Here is a 15,045-nt window from a genome sequence, read left to right on the forward strand (position 1 = left end):
GTCTCGGGGCTATAGTTTGGCTGCATTAGAGTCTTCCACAGTGTTATCCTTTTGTGCCTATTAAAAATCCTATTTATCTTTCAAGCTCATCTTGAACATGACATGAGTTCCTATAAAATTTTTGATTTTATATTTGATTTTCCAAAATGCCTGTGATCTCTCTCTCTGAATCCCTATTGATTCTTATACTTCTTTATGGTGAGTCCTCTCCCTGACTTTGTCATAAGTATATATGGTCTCTCCTTCACAAGATGAGGACTTTGGTATGGCATAAAATATATTCCTAGCAGGATCTTATTGCTTAAATATCATACTGGTGCTCACAAAGAAGGTACAATACTCTCCTCAGACTATCCAAAGCCAATGTATTCTTCTTTTGCTGTGAAGCTTTCCCCAATTAGCTGAACTAATTTTCATGGTATTTGTTATCTATACCTCATTAAAAAAAATAATTATTCAATGCTTTGTGATATTTTATATGTGTTATCTTGATTTTTGAAAACCTGTGTTACTTTACAAGTGTGAATGCTTCTTCCCATCCTACCTAGACTTTGACCTTCAAGAGCAGTTAGCATGACAGTAACATTCACCAGAAGTGGTTACTCTGGCTATGAGGAGAGCTGGGCAGTAGATAGAAAGGGAAACAGGAACTGTTTCTGGACAGACGTTAATTGTAAACTATTCTGTGTAACTTGGTTTCAACTTTTTTAGAGTCATACAGGAATATCTCTGCAAGGAGTGTCAAGGAAACTCACAAAGCTAGCTGCTTCTGAGGAGATGAATGGGGTGCCTGAGTACGGATATGGAAGGAATACTTTTCAATACAAATATTATATCATTTAAATTTCAAACCATCTGAATAGTATTATCTGGTACAAATAAATAAGAAATAAAGCAAACAAAAAAGAAAGTTTCATGGCAAAAGGTACAAAAAAACTGTAAATAAAATCAGCTTTGGCCTACAGGCCCAATTTGAAGACGAAAAATGCTAAAAACATGATGATTAGTTATTTAAATAAATACTTACAGTGCCTAAATAAATACTTATTGGGCTCTGTTCTGGGCTCTGGGAATAAAACTGAACAAAACAGAGAAAGATTCGTGTTTTCATGGAACTTATATTCCAATAAAGAGAAATAGACAATAAACTAGTTCATAGATCAAACAGTGTATTCGATGGTCATAAGTGCTACAAAGGGAAGAAAATAGAAGGAATTTAATAAGGAGATAGATGACAACTTTAGGGGGCTGCTGCTTAGGGAAGGTTTTAGTGAGAATATGACATTTGAGTAAAGATCTTTTAGAAAGTGACAAATCAAGCCACATGAACATCTGGGGGATGAGGGGGGAAGCTTTTCAGGCAGAGGGAACAACAAAGGCAAAGGCCTGAGACAAGAGCATGCCTGGTGTGCTGAAGGAAAAGCAAAAAGGTCGTTATGGCTACAGTAGATGGAGTAAGGGGGGAGATCAGGAGATAAAATCAGAGAAGTGGGCAAAAACAGATAGTGTAGAAAAAAAAGAAAATTATTCATAGTCAGATAAAAACGGAGACTCAAACATCTAGACTGTATCACAAAAACTTAGGGAAAGAGAAAAGTAAAAATGTTATATTTAAAAACTAGGAAGGCTAAAGGGACCTAAAAGGAAATAAAGTTTCTACACTTCACTCGAATTGGTAAAAACATCAATATCATTAAACTAGGAAAAGTTATGTATTTATAATGTTATACGTAGAGCAATACCTAAGCAAACTGTACAAAGCAATATGCTCAGGCATTATAAATAAATCAAATGGAATCTAAAAAAAATGTTGAAAGAAACTACAGGGAAGTGAAAAGAAGAGAAATAGGAAATAAACAGAAAACAATACAAATAACACACACTTTCCCCTTTTATAGGTTGATGCAAAAGTAATTGCGGTTTTTGCATTTTTAACCTTTTAAACCACAATTACTTTTGCACCAACCTAAATAGAAAGCCTTGGGTGACCTAGATAACTAACCATTTGAGTGACCCTTCTTTCGCTTCCCATGCTTTAATTTCCACTCTGGTTTTATCTTCATCAATAAAGAGGGAACCCGTGAAACCCGAGGCACCCCACCTCATCCCCAATAAAGGCATAACCCCAGGGTCGCCCTCTCTCTCCTCTCTCTCTCTTTCTCTCCTCTCTCCCCTCTTCCCCCCCTCTCTCTCCTCCCCCCCCTCTCTCTCTCTCTCTCTCTCTCTCTCTCTCTCTCTCTCTCTCTCTCTCTCGCTCTCGCTCTCGCTCTCCCTCTCGCTCTCTCAGCGACCACACTGTGTGGCCCCAGGAGTGCCATGTCAGAACCTGTGAGGAATAAACCTTGCTTTCTCAAAGTTGCCTGATGGTTGTTGCTGAGGTGTGTCGTGCAATCATAAGAACCACAAGGGCCAGTATGGCTCAGTCGCAACATTGGCTCCGGTGGGGGAAATGTTTCTGGGGGCTTGCCAGGAATTGTTTTGGCTCAGGTGAGCACTCCAGGCCTTCCTAGCTGATAGCATCACTATGCTGAGACCAATATCAAACACTGGCAGAGTGGATTAACAAGACTGAACAATATGCTATCTATAAGAAGCTTACTTCAAATACAAAGACACAGGTAGGTTGAAAGTAAAAGGCTGAAAAAAAGATGCACCATGTAGATATTAACTTAAAAAAAAAAGCAGAATGGCCATATTACTATCACATAAGACTTCAGAGCAAAGAAAATATCGAGATAAAGCAGGACATTACATAATGATTAAAAGATCAGTCCACCAGGGAGACTTAACAATTTTAAATGTGTATGCACCAAACAACAGAGACTTGAATATAAGAAACAAAACTAAGAGATGAAAAAAAGACACCAACATAGCCAAGCCACCATAATACTTGGAGACATTAATGCCCTACTCTTGGTAATGGGCAAACTACTTGATTGAAAATCAGCAAGGACATAGAAGAAGTGAACAGTATAATCAATCAACAGGGTCATATATACGTAGGACACTTCACCCAACAACAACAGAATAAATGTTTTTTTTCAAGTTCCCACTGAACATCCACCGAGAAAGACCATATCCTGAGCCATGAAAATCAATAAAATAGATAAACCTCTAAAAAGACTGACAAAGATAAAAAGAGAGAAGACCTATATCATTAATATTAGGAATGAAATGCAGTATCACTTCAGATCCTGCAGCCATTTAAAGGATAGTAAGGGGACACCACAAATAACTTTGTACTCATAAACTGGACAACTTACAAGAAAGGGACCAAACCACAAACTACCAAAACTCAACCAAGATGAAATAGATAACTCGAATACTACTGAAACCACTTAAAAATCTGAATTCATAATTATAAGGCTCCTGAGAAGGAAATCTCCTGGCCCAGGTTTCACTAGAGAATTCTGCCAAACATTCATAAAGAAAATTTAATGCCAATTTTACACAACCTCTTTAAGAAAACAAAAAAAGAGGGAACACTTCCCACTTCATTTTATGAATGTCACTGAAGTTTTCACTTTAAATAGTTAATTTTATGTTATGTGAATTTAACTTCAATAAAACAATTGGTAATTGTTTCAGATATTTAAAATTACTAATTAAACCAGTGAAATTGAGTATGGATTGTATATTAAATAACAGTAGTATACCAATGATAAATTTTCTAAATGTGATCATTGTACTGTGGTTATGGAAAAGAATGTCCATGTACTTGGGAGAGGCAGGCATGCTGAAGAATTTAGGGGTAAAGGGCTATGATGTCAGTATTTTATCTCAAACAGTTCAGTAAAAAAAATTTAAAAAAGGAAAATGTTCGTAGCAGCATTATTCATAATGGCCCAACAGTGAAAACAATCCAATGTCCTTCAACTGATGAAGAGAAAAACAAAATGTGTACCTATACAAAGGGATATTATTCAGCCATGAAAAGGAATGAAGTACTGATACCTGCGACAACATGGACCTTACAAATGTGATGAGTGAAAAAGCCAGACACAAGCGCACATGTGATTCCATTAATACAAAATATCCAAGACAGGCAAATTCATAGAGCTAGAAAGTAGCTCAGTGATTGCCAAGGTGCGGGAAGAAGTGGGGAGTGACTGCTTAAGAGATTAAGGGTTTCTTTTGTGTGTGATGAGAATGTCCTAGAATTAGAGAGTGGAAGTAGTTGTACCAATTTGTAATATACAAAACAAACAAACTAACTAACAAACCCATGGAATTGTACACTTTTAAGGGTGAATTTTATGATATGTGAATTATATATCTGAAATAAATAAATGTGCATGTACATATATACACACACACAAACATTCAAATGGACCACAGATCTAAATGGAAAACCTAGAACTATCAATCTTCTAAAAGAAACTGGAAAAACCTTCACAACTTTGGGGTGGGCAATGATTTCTTAGAAACAAAAAAGTACAAACTGTGTGGTAGGAAGAATCCTAAGTTGGCCCCCAAGTTGCACACACACTGTATACAACCCTTCTTGAGTGGGAGTGGGCCTGACTTACTCTGGGAAGTCCTTCTAAACAAGGGTTTAGAGATCAGACAAGAGAAGTCAGAGATTCGAAGCTGCAGCAGATGCTCTCTTGCTGTCCATGAAGAAGTAAACAGCCACACTGTGGAGAAGGCCACATGGCAGGAAATGGTGGTAGCCTCTACGAGCTGAGGACAGCTCCTAGTTGATGACCAGCAAGGAAACAGAAATCTATGTCCTATAATTATAAATAACTGGATTCAGCCAAACAGCACATGAGCTTGGAAGAGGACACCAAGTTCCAAAAAGTGCGATACAACCAGAACCTTGATTTCAGTTTGGTGTGACCTTCAGCAGAGGATCCATCCAACTTGGATTCCAGACCCAGGGAAACAGTGAGATGATAAATTTACATTGTTTTAAGCCTAAGTTGGTGGTGATTTGTTATACAGCAATAGACAATAATAAAAAACATACAAGTGTTCTTTCTCACTATATGAGACTCAACTGTGTGATATCTGAGTGAGTATGTAAGATCGCGATTCCATAGCACTACTAGAAGATCGAGAATCTTTCAAGCCCGCTGGACCTATAGTTGCCCAGCAATGAAGAACCTCAAGAGGAGCCACCGACTGAGAGTCAGGATATTACAACTTACCAAGAGAAAAAAGATGAAGGAGCACCTGAGGTTCAAGGGCCTGATGACCCAGATGCTCATCTCCAGGAACTGGCCACCCAAAGACTGGGGGTAAGGGCAAAAATGGTCCTGATGTCACCTGGGAGAGTTTACCAAACTCAGAACGCTTTCATGTGTCAGCAGCAGGGCCTGTTCTGAAAGCTGTTCTGCAGAAACAGGCTCAGCCAAAGACTGGGAGTGAGGACACAGACAGTCCTGATGTCAAGGACAAGATTTTACCAAATCTAGAGCCCAGTGAAGTGCCAAAAGCAACGCCTGACCAGGAAACCAGTCTCCAGGACCTGCCTCAGCTGAACATTGGGGATGAGGGCAGAGATGGTCCTGATGTCAAGGAGGGTATTTGACCCAAACTACAATCCATTTATACGTCAGAAGTAGGGCCTGACCCAGAAGCTGATATCCAGGAACTGGCTCAGCCAAAGACTGGGAGTGAGGGCAGAGATGGTTCTGATGTCAAGGGGGAGGTTTTTACTAGAAACCACTTACATGCCAGAAGCAAGGGAAGGGAAAGCACAGGATTAAAAGAAGATGAACTGAAATCATGCAAACTGTTAAGTGGGATACTTATTTGACTGTTAAAATTCTCTCAATAAAGGTTTACAGCTTTCTCCAAAAAAAGAAAAGAAAAGAAAAGAAAAGAAAAGAAAGAGAAGAGAAGAAAAAGTGGACAAACTGGACTTCATCAAAATCAAAAACTCTTCTTTGAAAGATATGGTTAAGATATGAACAAACAAGCAACAGACTGGGAAAATATGCTTGCAAAACATGTATCTGATAAAGGACTAGTAACCAGAACATATAAAATATTTGCATGACTCAACCATAAGAAAACAAGCAATCCAATTTTTTAAAACAAGCAAAAGATTTGGGCAGACACCTCACCAAAGACATATAGATGGTAAGTAAGCACAGGGAAGGATACGCAACATCATTAAGTCATTAGGAAAACGTACTAGGAATTAAATTAATCAGGAATTAAAAGTATACTGCCTAGCCCATTGAATCACTATAATTAAAAAATAAAACAGGTGATACTAAGTGCTAGTAAGAATGCAAAGCACCTGCAGCTCTCATATATTGCTAGTGGATATGGAAAAAAAATCGTACAGCTACTTTAGAAAACAGTTTGCCACTTTCATATACGGTTAAACATATACTGATTGCAGCAACAATCCCATTCCTAGGTATCTGACCAAGAAAAATGAAAACATGTATGTCCAGACAAAATTTTGTTTCTATTGGCAAATGTTTCTATTGGCTTTACTCATAATTGCTAAAAACTAGATTCAATCTGAATGTCCATCAACCAGTGAATGGATATAATGGAATCCCACTCAGCAATAAAAAGGAATGAACATGAATACAATACCATGGACAAATTTCAGATACATTATGCTAGGTGAAAAAATAGCCTTAAAAGGCTACTCAGTGTATGATTCCACGTATATGACATTCTGGGAAAGACAAAACTCTAGGGACAGAAAACAGATCAGCGGTTGTCAGGCCTGGTAGTGAGGAGAGAGGATGGACAAATGGGCAGGAGAGAACTTTTTAAGAGTGATGAAAATGTTCTCTGTCTTGATTGAGGTAGTTATATGGCTGTACACATTTGTCAAAATTCAAAGAACTATACACACAAAAAGGATAAATTTTACTATATGCAAATTATACCTCAATAAACCTAACTAAACATACTGTATCTTCAAGGCTAATAAAAGATAGTAGAGTAAGGCTATAATTATAAGAATGATACTAAAAAAAACATATGAAGTATTTAATAATAAATAAAGAAGTAGAAGAGATTCCAGAAATAAACATGAAACATTTAGTATATGCTAAAGTAGAAATGGGATCAATGCAAAAAAGGATGATGCAGGGGTTGGTAAACTATTTCTTAAATGACCAGAAAATAAATATTTTAGGCTTTGTGGGCCATATAGTTTCTGTTGCAACTACTCAACTCTGTTGGTGCAATATGAAATAAGTCATAGACAACATGTAATCAAACGGGCATGGCTGTATTCCAACAAAGCTTTATTAACAAAAAGGGGTTGGCCATAGTTTGCTGACTTCTGGTGTTAATCAACAGTGTTGGAACAACTGGCTCTCCATTTTGAAGGAAAACAGTTAGATCCTAACTTTACGCTATTCACAAAAATTAATTCCAGATACATTAAACATCTAAATGTTAAAAATAGAAATACAATATAATTCTGAATAAATGAAAACTTTCCTAAGAATAAACACAAACTCAAGATGGTATAAAGTAAAAGACAGACTAATTTAATTACATGAAATTTTAATTTTAATTTTTGGTGCAAATCATCATATAAAATATGAAAAGAAATGAGAATTTCCATTTCCAGTAATGGGAACAAATATTCCATGGAAAACATCTTAAAACGCTGATGTAATGTTTTAAAACATCACTTTGAAAGCATGGAGGAGCTGACAAGGTGGTGATGAACTGCTCCCAAGAGGTAAGCAAAACTCTGAAGCACTGTTCCAATGACAGTTTGATGACTCTGTGTGGACAGGGGTCAAGGTCCAGTTTCTGCTTAATACGGAGAGAGTCTCATATGAGACTCCTCATTAGCTGGCTACATCCTCAGAGTAAAGGTGAAAACCACAGGCTTGCAGTTGGAAGCCCCAGAAAGCCTACGCTCTAGGAACAAGGTGAACCAAGCCTTTCCCAAACCACAAGCCTTGGCACAACTTACTCCCTGACTGGATTAAGGTGATCACTCTTATCTGTCTAGTGAGAATAAAACAAATAGGAACAGACCCATGCATGATTCAGACACGAGCTAGCCAACAAGGACTTTAAAGTAACTTGAGTTAACATGTTCAAGTATACAGAGGGAAAAATAAAAATAGATGAAGATGGAGAAGTTCACAAGAGAAGCAAAATTAAAAAAAAAAAATCACTGGACATTCTAGTTAGAATTACAGATTATTAGAACTGAAATTAAGAGTTCAATAGATGGGTTTAACAGGAGACACAATAAAGTTAGGGAACTGGAAGACACGTCAATCAACATGACACAAACTAAAGCACAGAGATAGAAGATGGAAAGCAACAAAAAAGAGTGTAAGGACATGTGAAAAGGTCCAATATATGTGTAATTGGAGGTCCAGAAAGAAAAGAATTGGACAGAAGCAGTTAATATGGTGTTATGTACATAAAAACTTAAGAGGGTAGATCTAATGTTAAGTGTTCTTACCATAAAAATAAAAGCAAAAACAGAAGCCATAAGAGAAATCTCATGGAGGTGATGGAAACTACATCTTGACTGTAGTGATGATATCTCAGGTGTATGCATATGTCCAAACTCATCAAAACGTATACGTTAAATATGTGCAATTTTTTGTATATTAAATATACCTCAATAAAGCTGAGAGAGAGTCACTATTAAATGTGACTTGGAGCATGAGAGGAGTCCCAGGATTTCAGTCTCACAGGGAAGCTTTAGACAGGTGGACAGAGAAAGTAAATGTGTAGAGTAAAATATTAAAAATAACAAAGAAAACAGACAAACAAAAAACCCCACACATATACATAAGATGAAGTGCTAACTGTAACCGGCACTGAAATTGAAAGCAAAATAAAATGCCAATAATTACAAAAACAAAAACAGAAATTGGACAGAAGCAATATTTGAAGAGAAAACAGCTGTGAACTTTCCAAAAGTGATGAACACTTCAACATACAGAATCAAGAAGCTCAGAGAACCCCAAGGATAAATATAAAGAAAACCACACCATGGTACATCATCATCACAGTAAAACTGCTAAAAACCAGGGGGGTAAAATTCTCAAAGTAGCAGGAGACAAAATATGTTACCTTCAAATGAACAACAATTAACACTGACAGTGCAGTTGTTTGTTTTTAAATAGAGGAAAACAGAAAATATCCTTCAAAAATATAGGTGAAATAAAGATATAGCCAGACAAAAACAGAGAGTACCTAAACTAAAATAAGTACTTAAGAGAGTACTTTTTCAGGCAGAAGAAAAAGTATACCAAAAGAAAATGCAGAAATGTAGGTAGGAAGGAAAAACACTACAAAGGTGTTTTAAAGTGAATACTGATATTACAAAATAATAGCAAAAATGTTTCTGAAGTTTAAAACATATATAGAATTAAAATGCATGATATCAATAACTCAAAAAGAGGGTATGTAGTAAATAGTTAAAATGTTAAATTCTAGCATTATCTGGAGGGTGGTAAAAGTTATAATTTGTATTAGATTGTAAGTCAAACATGCATGTTGTAATTTCCTAAAAGGATAGTAAAAAAAAAAAAGTATAATTAGGAATAGGGGAAATGTGAAATAATAAGTTTTAATGAATCCATAAAAAGCCAAGAACAGAAAAAAAGCATGTAAATTAGAAAAATCAAACAGAAACAAACAGCAATATGGTACATATCAACTCAAATGGATTAAATACACTGAAGTGTGAAAAGACTAAGATTATCAGACTGAATTTACAAAACACACACTAAATAAACTGCTTATAAGAGACACACCTTAAATAAAGACACGAATATTAAGGGTGAAATAGTGAAAGAAAATATACTCACCAAGAGAAAGCTGGTGCAGCTATACTTATAACAGAAAGACTTCATCTCTAATAATGCTACTGCCTTGAACAGACACATTTCATAATGAGTCAACCCACAAGGAAGATATAATAATTCTAAATATAAATACAGCAATAATTTAGTTGCAAAATATGTAAAGTACAAAAATGAACTGAAAGAAGAAAAGAGCAAATCCATAACCATAGTGGAAGAATTAAAACTCTTTTGTACAATAACTAACAAAACAAGTGACAAAAACTTGGAAAGGATATAGAAAATCTGAACACATAACAAACTTGACCTAATTGATATATTAGAACAAGGCATACAACAATAAAAAATACAACTTTTTTTCATATGCTCATAGCACATTTACCAAAATTCACCACGTGCCGGGTAAAAGCAAGCCTCAACAAATTTTAAAGGACACAGAAATAATTCGAAGTGTGTTCTCTGACCACAGTAGTATTAAGCTGGAAATCAGTAAAAAGATTAACTAAAAAATTCCCAACTATTTGGATAGTGAGTAAATATCTAAATAACTCTAGTCAGGTAAGAAATCACGAAAGAAATCAGAAAAGATTTTCAACAGAATGAAATCAGCGTATTACATAGAAAATACAGGACAAAGAGAAAACAAAATAAGATGGTAAATTTAAACCCAAATATTTCAGTAATTATGTCAAATGTAAATAGACTATATGCTTCAGTTAAGGCCAATATTGTCATCTTGATTTTAAAAAAAAGAGTCTAATAAGTATATGCTGTTCTTATAAGAGAAACACCTAGAATAAGGATAGGAAAAGGATGAAAACTATAGTTACACCAGGTAAGTTCTACTAAAAGAAAGGTGATGAAGTTACATTAATATCAGACAAAATAGTCTTCAAGGCAATGAAAAGCATTACAGAAGGCAGAGACACAGTATGATGATAAAAGTCTTAGTTCATCAGAAAAATAAAAGAATTTAGAATTTGTATGTACCTAATAACATTACATATTTGCATATTAAGAGATATATATGGGGCGGCCGGTTGGCTCAGTGCTTAGAGCACAGTGCTCGTAACACCAAAGTCGCTGGTTCGATTCCCATGTGGGCCACTGTGAGCTGCGCCCTCCACAACTAGATTGACAACGACGACTTGACTTGGAGCTGATGGGTCCTGGAAAAACACACTGTTCCCCAATATCCGCCCCCCCAAAAATATATATATATATATCGTGCACCAAAAACATATCATCTGAATGCAATCGTGAGGACACATTAGATAAATCCAAACTGAGGGATATTCTACAATCTAACTGGTCTGTATTCTTCAGAAAGGTCTAAGTCTTGAAAGAGAAAAGACCAAGGAATTGTAATAAGGAGTTTGACTCATTTTCGGATGAGTGCTTGTTGACAGCTGCTAAGCCCCACATCTCCCTTTTCTCACTGTCCCACCTCTGGGCAAACTAGTAATAGGAACGCCTTCCTGCCCCTCCTCTGATGCCACAGGAGATACAAACTATGCAAGGTCCTTGTGCAGAAATTCTTACCCTGGCTGCACCCCCACCCACAATAAAAAGCCAAGCCAGTCTCCTTTCCTTGCTCTCTTAAGCCATTTCAAACCTGTTCTTCTCAGAGACTCAATTATGTAAGTTAGTAAACCTTCTCATACCCTCTGCTGTGTGTGGGGAAAGGTGTCATCAATCACAACATCCAAACCAAATTCTGAATAGCGGTCCATGTGCCTTTGCAGGTGACCTTTATAGGAATTACTCTCAATTAAAGAAGACAAAGGACAACTGAAGGCAATGCTGAAGGCAATCCATGAGCCAGGATATTTTGTAAAGAACATCAAAATCTAAAGAAGGTCAGATTAAATAACAGTATTACATTAATGTTAATTTCCTAATTTTGATAATTATACTATAGTTATGGACCTGTTATTAGGAAATGCACACCGAAGAATAAGGAGGCACCAGGTCTATAACTTACCCTGAAATGGTTCAGGAAAAAATATGACACACACATATGTATGTACATATATACACTTAGAGAGGAACAAGGCAAATGTGGTGAAATGTTAACATCTCAGGAATGCAGTGAAGTATGTGCAGGAAATTTTTTGTATTACTCTAGCAACTTTTCCATAAGTCTGAAACTATGTTGATTAAAATTTTTTAAAAAATAAAGCAAAAACTGACAGAATTACAATGCTAAATCCACAAAGTGGGATGTTTTAACCATTTCTCTCTGTAACTAATTTTAAAAAAGCAAACAAAAAAGATATAGAAAATTTAACACAATTAACAAACAAAAACTAATGGAGATATAGAAAATACTTAATGCAACTGAAAAACATATAAATGCTTTTTAAGTGGATATAGAACAGTCACGATATTTAACAATATTTGGAGCCAAAAAGGAAAACTCTACACTACAGAAACTACACTATGGGAATACAATCACAAAATCCATATTATGGGAAACACCACAGAACAAGTGATATAGTTTTTACAAAAAATGGATTTCAAGAAGAAAAAGAGGAAGAACCTATATATGAAGAAAGACAAATAATACATTTAAAAACACAGGCAGGGCCAGCCTGGTGGCTCAGGCGGTTGGAGCTGCGTGCTCCTAACTCCGAAGGCTGCCGGTTCGATTCCTACATGGGCCAGTGGGCTCTCAACCACAAGGTTGCCATTTGTATTCCTTGACTCCCGCAAGGGATGGTGGGCCCTGCCCCCTGCAACTAAGATTGAACACAGCACCTGGAGCTGAGCTGTCACTGAGCTCCCGGATGGCTCAGTTGGTTGGAGTGCGCCCTCTCAACCACAAGGTTGCCGGTTCGACTCCCGCAAGGGATGGTGGGCTGCGCCTCCTGCAACTAACAACGGCAACTGGACCTGGAGCTGAGCTGTGCCCTCCACAACTAAGATTGATAAGATTGAAAGGACAACAACTTGACTTGGAAAAAGACCTGGAAGTACACACTGTTCCCCAATAAAGTCCTGTTCCCCTTCCCCAATAAAAAAATCTTAAATAAAAAAAAAAAAAACACAGGCAAAACTATAGTGCTCAGGTATATAAACTTCAGTGATAAAACTTAAAAAAAAAAAAAAACACCCCAAAACAAAGAAGTGATTGCCATACCTGCCATACCAGTCAGGGTAGTGGTCTCTCTTAGAGGGGGAAAAGGCATATAGGGGTTCCTAGGGGCCTCCTGGAAAGTTTCTATCTCCTGACATTTGGCGTTTACAAGAACATTATAACTCACTAAGTTGTACATCTGTCTTATTAGCTTTTTGTATTGTTATTATATTTAACAATAAAAAGTTTAAACATACCTACAACCAAGATTACTCTACCCAGCAAAGCTATCATTTAGAATCTAAGGACAGATAAAGAGCTTCCCAGAAGAGAAAAAGCTGAAGAAGTTCATCATCACCAAACCAGTATTAGAAGGATTCTTAGAGGGACTTCTTTAAGATGGGGAAAAAAAGATAAAAAATACGAATAACAAATTGGCAATAACTACATAACTATCAACAATTACTTTAAATGTAAATGGATTAAATGCTCCAGTCTAAAGACATAGGGTGGCTGAATGGATAAGAAAACAAGACCCATATATATGCTCTTTATAAGAGACTCACTTCAGATTGAAAGACACACAGACTGAAAAGTTAAGGGATAGAAAAAGATATTTCATGAAAATGGAAATGAAAGAAGAAGGAAAAAAAACTGGCATAGCAATATTTATACCCAACAAAATAGACTTTATAACAAAGGTTGTAACAACAGATAAAGAAGAACCTGGTAATCCCATTTCAGGGTAATTATCCGAAGAAACCCAAAGTGCTACTTTGAGGGGATCTGTGCATGCGTATATTCATTACAGCATTATTTACAATAGCCAAGATGTGAAAGGCAACGTGGTATCCCTGAATGGATGAATAGATAAAGAAGAGGTGGTACATATACACAATGGAACATTACTCAGCCATAAAAAAGAACGAAATCTTGCCATCTGCAACAACATGGATGGACCTAGAGGGTATTGTGCTGTGTGTACTAAGTCAGACAGAGAAAGACAAATATTATGATTTCACTTATAAATGAAATCTAAAGAACAAAATAAACAAACGAAACAGAAACAGACTGATAGATACAGAGAACATTTTGATGCTTGCCAGATGGGAGGGAGATTGAGGGTGGATGAAAACGTGGAATTAAGAAGTACAAATTGGTTGTTACACAGTAGTCACGGGGATGTAGGGTCTAGCAAAAGGAATGTAGTCAATAATATTGTTTAATAACTATGTATGGTGTCAGATGGGTACTAGATTTATCAGGGTGATAGACAGGAGGAGTGTTGGGTAGCAGGGTGAAAAAAGTGAAGGGATTAAGAAGTACAAATTGGTAGTTACAAAATAGTCACGGGGATGTAAAGTAAAGCACAGGGAATATAATCAATGATATGGCAATAGCTATGTATACTGCTAGGTGGGTACTAGACTAGGGATCATTTCTTAAGTTACATAAATGTCTAACCACTGTGCTGTGCACCTGAAATTAATATAAAATAATACTGAATGTCAACTGTAATTTAAAAATTAAAAAAGAGGGGAAAAAGGTAAAGAGGACTAAGGTTCAAATTTCCAGGAATACAACAAATAAGTCTTGGGGATGTAATGTACAGCAGAGGGAATACAGTCAATAATATTGTGATACTGTGGTACAGTGTCAGGTGGTTACTGGACCACTTCTTTGGGTATATAAATGTTGAACAACTACGGTGTACAGCTGAAACTAATAATATTGTATGCTAGCTATATTTTAATAAACATCTTTAAAAATTAAAAAATTTATTAAATATAATTAGCTCATTGAATAGTCATATAATTTTAAAAAGTTTAAATATTAAAAGAAGACCTAAAATTAGATAATGATAAACTCAGAGGAGTAGAAAGAGAGGGGTAGGAATATAAATATCAACATCCTAACATTATTCCTAGCAGAAAGGTAATAGATCAAATCTTTAATTTATAAATCAAGAAAAAGAGGCAAAAGCATATTATTTACAGTATTAATACACAGTAGAGAATGAATGTCACTGAGACTGATAAATACTTTGAAAGAAAAAGAAGGGTTTATTATTCCAGGTAAGAGAGGAAGGCATGGCCTGAGATCATACCGCAGTAGGGCTGGAGAGAGAGAGAATAGACGGATTTAAGAATTACCTAATACAAAGAATCAAACAGGCTTGGTGTAAACAAATATTGA

General features: G+C 36.2%; 1 protein-coding gene across 1 annotated transcript in view; it reads right to left on the minus strand.

Annotated features, from left to right (window-relative positions):
* DIAPH1 (diaphanous related formin 1) overlaps positions 1–15,045 on the minus strand; it is an 87,069-nt gene that overhangs the window by 17,659 nt on the left and 54,365 nt on the right. The window lies entirely within an intron of this gene.

Source organism: Rhinolophus hipposideros (assembly GCF_964194185.1).
Source record: "Rhinolophus hipposideros genome assembly, chromosome: 23".
Classification (NCBI taxonomy): domain Eukaryota; kingdom Metazoa; phylum Chordata; class Mammalia; order Chiroptera; family Rhinolophidae; genus Rhinolophus; species Rhinolophus hipposideros.